Source organism: Solanum dulcamara, chromosome 5, assembly GCF_947179165.1.
Source record: "Solanum dulcamara chromosome 5, daSolDulc1.2, whole genome shotgun sequence".
Lineage (NCBI taxonomy): Eukaryota > Viridiplantae > Streptophyta > Magnoliopsida > Solanales > Solanaceae > Solanum > Solanum dulcamara.
This window is the reverse complement of record NC_077241.1, coordinates 43114463-43126131: the sequence shown is the minus strand read 5'-3', so window position 1 is coordinate 43126131 and position 11669 is coordinate 43114463.

Here is an 11669-nt window from a genome sequence, read left to right as displayed (position 1 = left end):
AGTACCCGAGTCTAAGAACTAGGGGTGAGTATCCGGTTCACATAACTGCTTAGTTGATCCACTTAGGCAAGTAGGAGTCTACCTTGGCAAAGTAGCCTCCTCCTGCTCGATGTGGGGATCATCAGATTCCATGTTATAGCTCACATGGTCTTATTGTCGGTTATGATTCCTATCCCACATATGTATGATCTCTTAAGTATGTTATGATTTTGAATTTATGCTTTTAAATGCTTGGGTCAACATGATTTTCTCATGATTTTACGTATTGCATCTTATCATGTGATTTACTTAACCTTTGCATTCTATGATTTACGTTGCATGTCACGCCCTTATACTTATTACATTCCAATGTACTAATACATACTTTTTGCCTACAATGTCTTATAATATAAGGGTTGAGGTTTAAGATCCTAATTGTCCACGTAACTAGTAGGTGTTCTCCATCCGATGGTGTTGTGGTGAGCCCTCATTGACCGGGGACTAGTTTCAAGTTGGTTATTATTTTCTTTTTAAAAGACTTTGTTTACGTTATATATAGAGGGTGAGCTAGGGACATGTCTTAGCCCCCGCCCATACTCTTGTTTAGAGACATCTAGTTGGACATATGTTTGAGTCTATGTTGTCATAAGGCATTTTTAGATTTGTATTCATGGTTTAGACTCTCTTATGAGGTTTCCGCTTTTATATTTCACCTTATATATGCTTATGATATGTACAAGAGACTTGGTTAGATCCTTTTGGGGTTTCGATCGCTGTGTTACGACTAGGCCCTAGGTCGGGTCGTGACATGTTCGTTAAGAAGAAGGATGGTACTATGTAGATGTGCATCGATTACAGGCAGTTGCACAAGGTGATGGTGAAGAACCGTTACCCCATGCCTAGGATTTATGACCCATTCATCCAAATTCAGGGTGTCGTAGCATTTTCTAAGATTGATTTGAGATTCGTCTACCAACAGTTGAGGATTAAGGAAGCGGACGTCCCTAAGACCGCATTTAGGACTCGTTACGCCCATTATGAGTTCCTAGTAATGTCTCTTGGGTTGAATAACACCTTTGCCATATTCATGGACTTGATGACCTGGGTGTTTAGGTCCTATTTGGACTCATTTGTCAAAGTCTTCATCAATGACATTCTAGTATACTCGCGGAGCATGGACGAGCATGAACAACATTTGAGAGTAGTGCTTAAGACTTTGAGATATTAGTGTCTTTATGCCAAGTTCTATAAAGTATGAGTTTTAGCTTGAGCCCGTAGCATTCTTAGGGCACATGGTGTCCAAGGATGGCATTATGGTAGATCGGCGAAGCTTGAGGCTATTCATGATTTGTCCAGACCCACCTCTATGACTAAGATTCGTAGCTTCCAGATGAGTCCCATTTTCTTCAGTATGACGCGGTTGACTTGGATGATAGTTTAAGCTATATTGAGAAGCCAGTTGCTATTTTGGCTAGAGATGTCAGGAAATTGCATTACAGAGACATTCATGTGATTAAGGTCCATTAGAGGCATAGTCTAGTTGAAGAGGGTACCTGGGAGACTGACCATGAGATGCGGGCACATTTCCCTAGCTTATTTGAGCATCTAGTACTTCATAACTCTTACTTTTACGGATAAATGTTCTTTTAGTAGTGAATGTTGTAATGACCCTCTAAGTTATTTTTGAATTTAAGAATTCATTCCATCGTTTAGAGCATTCCTGTAGAGACCCCAAGTCATTTATGATTTGCTAGAACTGATGGTTTGTTTTCCTGGTCGTTCGTTTGGGTTTTAGGCTCGTTTTTCTATTTTAGAGCTTTTATAATTTGAAAAGCTGACTTTGGTCATAACTTCAAGAAAATAACTTTATAGTGGAATTTTGACCGTTCCATCAACTTTGGAATGTCCAAATAAGTCTGGTAGCGTGGTTGGCATGACTACCAAGGCAATCGATAAAATGAATCCCTAATTCCCTGATGAATCTTTGGTTCAAGTCTTTATCAACTCTCAACTTTGGGTTGAGGTATTAGAGTCTGGGAATGGTTTGGTTCAAGTCTGGGAAATGGTGATATTATTGAATCCTTTTGGCTCCGTTTATTTTACTTCAGCTATTCTTGTACCTATCAGGCTCATGGGAGTTTGTGTAGATGGTTACCTTATAATTGTGCACAGGCGTACCCATTGGGTTTATAAAAAGTTATGTTCAAAATACAGAAGCAGTATTCTTTTCGTCAATAATTGGAATACCATATACAATATTTTTAGGGGGTGTTACATTATTTCCCCCTTGAGAACATTCGTCCTCGAATGAGACAAGACTTAGCTTGAGTAGAGTAGAGTATAAACCAACAACCCATCAATAATGCAATAGTGCAATTTAGAACATCGTTCGAAACATATTTCATAATTTTGCATACCTATGAAAAGAAAAGTTGAAATACAAGGATTTCAAGTAATTAAGCAAGGACAACTTAATATCTTAGGTTTGAGTAGAGGGAAAAATATGAGGGTGTCGCTTAGTCATATCCGCTTCTGCTTCCCATGTATCACTTTCTACTTGTTGATTCCTCCAAAGGACTTTACCAGATGCAACTTCTTTCTTCCTCAATCTCCTAACTTGTCGGTCCAAAATTTCAATCGATACTTCTTCATAGGTCAAGTTCTCTTCAACATTTACTACTCCTAAAGGAATAATGGAACTAGAATCACCCACACATTTTCTTAACATAGACACATGGAACACCGAGTGAACCGTGGCCATTTCCAATGGCAACTCCAACTCATACGCAACCTTTCCAACATGTCTCACAATTCTATAAGGCGCTATATACCTAGGGCTCAATATCCCTCTCTTACCAAATCGAACCACACCCTTCATAGGTGAAACCTTCAAATACACCCAATCATCCACATTAAAGTCAAGATCCCTTCTTCTAGTGTCGGAATAGGACTTTTGATGACTTTAAGTCTTCTTCAACCTTTATCTAATGATCTTCCCCTTCTCTAAATCATTTAGTACTATATCGGGGCCCAACAAGGTCATCTCACCTACTTCGAAAAAACCAACATGGGATTTACGTCATCCTCCATACAAAGCCATAAACAGCGCCATCTCAATACTTGAGTGATAACTATTAATATAGGCAAAATCGATGAGCAGTAGATGATCATCCTAATTTCCTCTAAACTCCAACACATAAGCCCTTCGCATATCCTCTAGTGTTTGAATTGTCCTTTCGACTTGCCCATCGATTTGAGGATAGAATGCGGTGCTCAATTTTACCTTAGTACCGAGGCTCTTTTGAAATGATCTCCAAAAGTGAGAAGTTAATTGAGTACCACAATCCAAAATAATGGATAAGGCACACCATGCAACCTCACCAAATCTTGAATATACAACTTGGCATAGTCTTTGGCACTATAGGAAGTCTTAACCGGTAGGAAGTGAGCCAACTTAGTCATTCTATCAATAATTACCCAAATCAAATCATGACGCTTCCGGGTATGAGGCAAACCCACTATAAAATCCATATTCACATTTTCCCACTTCCAAGTGGGGATTTCAATGTCTTGGGCTAGGCTACTCGGCCTTCGATGTTCGGCCTTCACTTGTTGGCAATTCGTACATGAATATTTCTATGTCCTTCTTTATGCCACCCCATCAATAGAACTCTTTTAAGTCTCGGTACATTTTTATCAAACCGAGATGAATGGAGTATGTAGAATTATGAGCCTCCATCAAGATCAAACTCCTTAGACCATCCACATTCGGAACACATAGCCGACCTTGGTAGTATAGCACCCCATATCTCCCTTGGAAAAAGACCTCTACCTTCTTTTCCTTCACAAACTTTTTCAACTCAATAAATGTCGGGTCAAGATCTTTATTTGACTTAACATCTACCATCTAAGAGGATTCGGACCCATTTTGTACAACCATACCACCATCATCGGTACCACACAACTTCACCCCTAATCTAGCAAACTGGTGAACATCTTTCACCAACTCCCTCTTCCTTTTATCAATATGGACCACACTCCCATAAACACTATACTAAGTTCATCAGCAACCATATTGGCATTACCTAGATGATAGTGCACACTCATGTCATAGTCCTTGAGGAGTTCTAGCCACCTCATTTGCCTTATATTAAGGTCCTTTTGGTTGAACACATATTGAAGACTTGTATGATCGGTATACACATCCACATGCACCCCATAGAGGTAATTCCACCAAATCTTCAAGCAAAAAACAACAACCGCCAATTCAAGGTCATTGGTAGGGTAGTTACGCTCATGCACCTTTAATGTTACGACCCAACCCCGTAGGCCATGGCTAGGGTCTGACCTGAACCCCCGTATACACATCTATCAATTGTGGTCAAGTCGAACTATAAATAAAATAATACCATGCAACAGAACCCTATTGGGTGATAACATTTTCATAAACCTATAGCCTTTTGCAATTGCATCACATCATGAAAGGGCACGCAAGATGATAAGGCTGCCATAACATAACAACACATACCATATATCATATAGACCCAGCTGAACCAAACTGATATACACAACCCACATATACATGTCTGCAGACCTCTAAAAATACTAATGACAACACATGGCGAGACAGGGCCCTAGTCGTATACCTAAATAAACAAAATCAGTTTTATACATAGGCGATCAGTACTAAAACAATGCTCCGATACAAGGGAGCCTCTTCCAGCTAAGCTGAGCGGAATCCTAAGCTGACGTACTCCCAAAACCTGTATTTATACCTGTGGGCATAAAATGTAGCCCTCCAAAGAAAGGGGGACAGTACGATATATGTACTGAGTATGTAAAACATAACGTAATACAATTGGAAGCATATCTGAAATAGAAAAGTAGGGGATAAAATATCAAATTAGAAATGTACCTCTACCCTGTGAATCATAAAAACATGCATGCTCAAATTATACAATATAGTCGGCCCTATCAGGGATCCGGTGAATCATATTTATAGGACCATCATAGGCTCGGCGCCATCACCACCTTATTACACCACATCATCATATATATACATACGTACCCGTACCTCTAGTGAGGGACTCAGTGAGTTTTGCATGTTATTGCATTATTATGTCCTCGTATAGTATACTTGACCCTTTGGTGAGGAAATCGGTGAATAATGCAGTGAACTGCGCATGTTTACATACCCTGTCCCGAGACACGGTGATAGAAGGATTACAGTATGCACGAGTAGAGTAGTGATTAACCATATGCAATTTAAAACATTATCAGAGACTTGACCGTATAAGAAAATTAAGCTATCGTCTGAGAACCCGAGTAGTAGTGTAGTCATCTCGAGTGTCCTCTAAATGCCATTATGGGCTATGTCAGTTGTAATCTCGAGGACCCTAGACATGTTCTAAAGCAAAACCAAATAGCTTATGGAACCAAAAACACTTGTTAACATATAGTCTTTAAGACTTTTAGCATGTACATTTGTTACCTCTTTAACGTATAGAAGTTTCCAGGGAAATAGTTCAACTACTATAGAAGTTCGATATTCAGCAGTAAATAGGAGATTCTTAAAAATGGAATTACCCCGAAGCTCATATCATATTTAACTTACAACTAAGACATGCCAAAAGTAGAAAGAGAATAAGCTCTATATAGTTTGTATTTTTTTTCAAGTGGTCATTACGTACATATTTCGTACCCGGCCCATCCTGGGGCTCGGTGAACAACCATGGCATCATAACATCATTTTCATGCCAAGTACATATCAAGAAAAAGGAGAGATCTTTCCACACACTACTTTTTAACACGTAGAAGCCTTGATAGGCAATACTCAATTTTTGTAGGGGTTCCAATACTAGGCAGAAGATAGGGATTATGAGGCATACTTGGAGTTTTGGGAATGGAATTATCCCCACATTTCACATACAATTTACTTACGACTAAGTCATGCCAAAAGGAAAGAGAGATAGCATTACATATCTCTTACGGGTTACTCCTTATCACGTTCGCCTCATCGTCCTTTGAACCTATTCAACATGGAAGAAATACGAACATCAACAACCCTTGACTTTTCAGCATCTTAAGTTGCAACCAAGTATTCATAGAACTTATTCTATCGCTCGTCTTCTTGACTAGTTCTTTAGTTAGTTAAGGCGTTACCGGAAATCGGGCAGTATCTCCTCTATAACATGCCCTATCCGAATTTCCAATGACATCCCTAATCACTACATCCAACCAAAAAAATAACCTGCAGCATATATACAAGCAATTCACACCAACATTGCATATTACAACTCCAAACAACTCGCTCAAAATTACGATATCTAAAATAGGGTCTTTAATCTTTATTTCATAAAACCTTTAACTGTACAAAATGGGGGGTCATGTGGTTGTAACCAGAAGCACCCACTCCATATTTAAACTATGTTCCATCCCTACAACACACCACCACACACATGAAGCCGCACACCACAAGCATAATACCTTGCTTCGACTACAATTTAACTATAACGACTCTAATTTAGTTTGTTTCAAATTGTCATGCATATTTATGGAATTTTCATATTTAAAGCCACTTAAACAACGTATAATACACTTCATAACAACACCATAAACTCCAAATTGAAAGAAAACACCTTTTCTTACCCGAAATTGGTCAAAACTCGCCAAAACCCGCCTCGGAAACCTCTTGATGTGCTGAAACAGAGTGAACTGTTTGGGTCACTTCTTCACTGCCCCAAATTATGATTTTATGTTATTAAAAACCGTTATGTAACCATGGGATACCGCAAATAATTAATTTACTGAATGAAAGTCGGAGGCTCACCTCAAGGTAGGCAAATGCATAGCCCCTCTCCTTGGCTCTCTAAGTTTTTCTTTCAACTTTCTCCTATTTTTTCCAAGTATAAGGCTGAAGAAATGATTTCTTAGGCATCATAAGATACATATATACATCTCCACATTACCAAGTAACACCATAGATAATTAATTTACGGAGGAAACTTGGAGACTTACCTTTTTGTTTCCTTTATTGCCATAGGTGCTCTCTCTTAGTCCTTAGGCTTTCTTTTCTTGCTTTGTTCAATTTCTTGGCTGGAAAATGACTTACTAGTCATCCAAACATACATATATATACCTCATTAGGAGGTGACACATGTCATCCCCATAGGGTGACACATGTCCAGCCCCTATTGGGCCACGTATCCATGCTATGCCTCCTAGGCTGCCACATGTCCTTGTGGGGCCCATCCCTAAGCAGGTGGGTCACCTACTTGACCCCAATCAAATGGGTCACCTTCTTCCATGTGTCACTTTCCAAGGCTTCCATGTGGAGCCTCCTCTTGCTATCACGTGTCATTCTCTCCTCTTCTGCGTGGATTTGTAATCTCGTCTTATTTTAAGAATCTATGTAATCCTTTCTACGTAAGCTTGGTATGTACTCAAGTTGCTTGGGTATGTAATACTTCCAAGTTAGTAGCTTACATAGGTAAGTTGATTTCTACGACTCATTAGTTGGCCTCCAACTCTTTCTGACTTCTCATAACCCTAGTTCCAACCTTCCCTACCATGGGGTATGTCATTCTCCCTTCCTTAGAGTTGTGTGATTGTGTAGTAGATTATTCGACTCACTTGATAACTTCTAAGAAGCTTAAAAGACATTTTTAGTTCAAGAGTATGGGGTGTAACATCTTTCTCCCCTTTAGAACATTCATCCTCGAATGTTAACTTATCTCATAGGATTTCACAAGGATTTTGGGGGTTCTATATAACTGTCATCTCTAAAGATATTTAGGGGTTTAGATTACCTTTGTATATAGGAAACAAGTATGGATATCTTCTCTTTATCTCCTTTTTGACTTTCCAGGTCATCCTCTTTCTGGTTTTTGTTTTTCCACAATACCTTGATGGAAGTCACGTCCTAGTTCGCAACCTTTTAATTTGCCGATCCAAGATGGCTATAGGTTGTTCCTCGTAGGATTCCATTTCGTGGGCATCATCTATGGGACATACTCTGGGTGGATCACCAGTACATTTATAAAGTATCCGTATTAGATGTACTGGGCGTATAGTTTTGTAATCAGGTGGTAAGTTCAACTTACAGGTATCTTTGTCCATCTTACAAGCAACTTGATAAGGTTTAATGTATTTTGGACCAAGTTTCCTTTTTTTGTTGGATCTTATTACTCCTTTCCTGGGTGACCCTGTTACGAATACCTAATCATTAATTTGAACTCTGACTATCGATGTTGATTATTTGCATATCACTTCTGCTGACTCTAGGCTGCTATTCAACATCTTGCTCAATCATGTCGGGGCCTTTTAGTCTTTTCCCCATTAGGGGGACTTATGCACTCTACCATACAACGCCTTGTACGGGGCCCTCTGGATACTGGAATGGCAGCCATTCCTGTAACTTGATAAGTGATAAACGATCATCCCAGTTACTCTTGAAGCCAACCACACAGGCTCACAATATATCTTCTAGCATTTTTATAGTACGCTCAGCCTGTCCAGCAGCTCGAGGGAAAAATGCGGTACTAAGGCCTACATGTGTTCCCGATCTCTTCTTAGACTGATCTCCAGTCGTTAATTATAATTGAAGTCCCTTTATCTGAGATAATAGCTGGGGGGGAACCTCATGGAGTCTTACTACCTCTTTGACCTATAACTTTACCTAGTTTCAGCTGCATAGGTGGTCTTGATTGAAAGAAAATAGGCTGATTCATTAGCCTACTCACAATAACCCGTATAGCACTCTACTCTCGTAGAGTATAAAATAGGTTCATAATGATGTTGATAATTTGGGAATCCTTAGCCTCGTATAGTCCTTCTTTACTCTTTTCAAAACTTTAACTGGCACTCTACCTTTTGGGTTTTGTTTTTCAATCCTTAGAGTTGGATTTCATAGTCGTTCTGTGCTCTGTCTATCATTAACTGATATAATTTTGAAGGAATTTGGCATATAAGTCTGCCATCTTTTAGTAACCCGTTAGTTCTACTTCTCTTGGTTAAACCATTTCACAATTTCCTTATCCCAGCTTGTCCCAGCTTGTAACACTTTAGATACGTTATCTCGTGTCGTCTTTTACCTTTACGAGAATATGAGAAGGAGCTCAACTTAACTTGAGAAATATCTTAGCATTGTCTAGCTAGGTCTCATGTGTTACCTTGCCATTTCCTCCCTTATCCTACGTTTGATGTCGAAGTAGATCTTTGGTCCAACCGTGGACATGTCTTACTTTGCCTGTAGTGCTAATTCTATCTCGATAGTTTGGCTTAACCTATCTTCGCATCTCTCGGTAGGGTATTCAAAATATCATAAATGCATTGCCATTATTGAACCCATATTCCCTTTATCATGTACTTACTCACTTCGCCTGATGCTTATATATACATACACGTAGGTTGCACCACCATTCAGATGCAACTTATAGGAGATAGACGTAGTCTTTCCGTCTCTTGGTTCATTTTACTGTACATATCTCACTCACATTGGAGCTTACTTGTCTCATCTTGTTATACTTCTTTTCCCTTATTCACTCTTTGCTCTTCTCATATCCTACCATAGGAGGTTTCATTTTCCTTTTTCCTTGGTTATTTATCTATCGCCACATCATTTGTGACCAACTCTATAACCAATATCTTATCTTTTGACCCAGCATGGTATCGTTATCCTTCATAGTGTCTCTTGAGTTATTTGATATCCTTTCATTGTTATACCCTTTTCTTTTTTATACGCACCCACCTTCTAGTGTTATGTCATTCAATGTCTTGTTAAAAACTTCTTAACACTACCTTACACAGCCTTCTGACTTCTATCCAATTGTTGGTGACTTTTAGACCTTCCTAACTTAGTTCAACATCCATCTTCAATATGTTGCCACATCAATTGCCTCTACCTTACCCTTGTAAGTTTTCTCATTGACTTCCCCCCTTTTTGTTCATACTCATATTCAGTTCATGACATCTATTTGGGGTGCTTTTGTTAGAATTTCTTTCTCCAATTAGTCGGTGAAGAACTAATAAACTGTTATTATTGAGCACTTTCCAACCACTATTAGAAGAAAACCAGAATCCCTTAAACATCACATTACTTCTTAACACTTGACCCACATGGTCTCTCTCTAAGTTTATCCTTGAGTCATGAACAACTTATCTAATTTCCAACTAGGAGTTGGGGCTTGGTACTTTTCAAGAAAAGTGAAACTCAATTGCTGAACATCTTACCCTTCAACCTGAGCTTTTTTTTTCCTACAGTATGAATACGACTAAAGATACTGTGATCTGAACCTTACTGCTCAGATAGGCTTTTGTTTCTCCGAGATAAAATTCTCCAACTAAAAAGGGTGCCCCTTATCGATGACATAGAGACTACCTCCTACATATTTAGGTAAACATAATAGGGTACTCAGTATCAACTTCCAAGGAATACTAAGAATATATGTTTCATCCCCTTTTTCTTGTTTTGGGAAAATTTCGACAGAGTTTCCTCTATACTCCTTACTATCCCATGACCTGCACACAGAAAATACCAACAATGCCTCACAGGGCCAACATATATATATATATATATATATATATATATATATATATATATATATTCATATCATATCACAGCCACACAAGGCTTTAAATATTATCTCATACCACGGCCACACAGGGCTTTCAATATCAACAATAATATAGAAATAATGGACTTACCTCGTATGTCCAACTTCGAACTGCATCTATTGCGCTTTCCTATCTATTTTTTTCCTTCAGTTTTTGACTTTATATTTCAATTTTTCTTCAATACCTTACCCAACAGATATCTTTCGTGCCTTTACTTTAGTTACTGCATGCTTCGTAACTTCTCATTTCATCAATTACTTCCTTCTAAAAATTTCATTCTTCTATTAAGATCGAAGGTTAGTATAAAGAGTTTTCCTATGACTCGGATCTATAGCACGATCTCAGATGTGAAAGAAAGGTAACATCCTAAATGTCTTGTAGCTTCCTGTTTATAGATGTGGCGTACAACACATCGATAATCAAGACTCTACTCGACACAATCTGCAGACAATCTAAGGATGAACTGCTCTGATACCACTTCTGTCACGACCCAACCCCATAGGCCATGGATGGGGTCCGACCTAAAACCCTGTATACAAGTCTATCAGTTGTGGTCAAGTCGAACTATAAATAAAATAATACCATGCAACAGAACCCTATTGAGTGATAACATTTTCATAAACCTGTAACCTCTTTCATTTGCATCACATCATGAAAGGTTATGCAAGCCGACAAGGCAGCCATAACATAACAACACGTACCATATATTATGTAGACCCAGCTGAACCAAACTGATATACATAACCCACATATACATGTCTGCAGACCTCTAAAAATATTAATGACAACACATGGCGGGATAGGGACCCTGCCGTACCCCTAAATAAACAAAAGCAGTTCTATACATTAGCAGTCAGTACTAAAACTAGGCTATGATACAAGGAAGCCTCTTCCAGCTGAGCTGAGCAGAATCCTAAGCTGACGGACTCCCAAAACCTATATCTATACATGTGGGCATGAAATGTAGCCTCCCGAAGAAAGGGGTTCAATACGATATATATACTGAGTATGTAAAACATAACGTAATACAACTGGAAGCATATCTGAAATAGAGAAGCAGTGGATAAAATATCAAA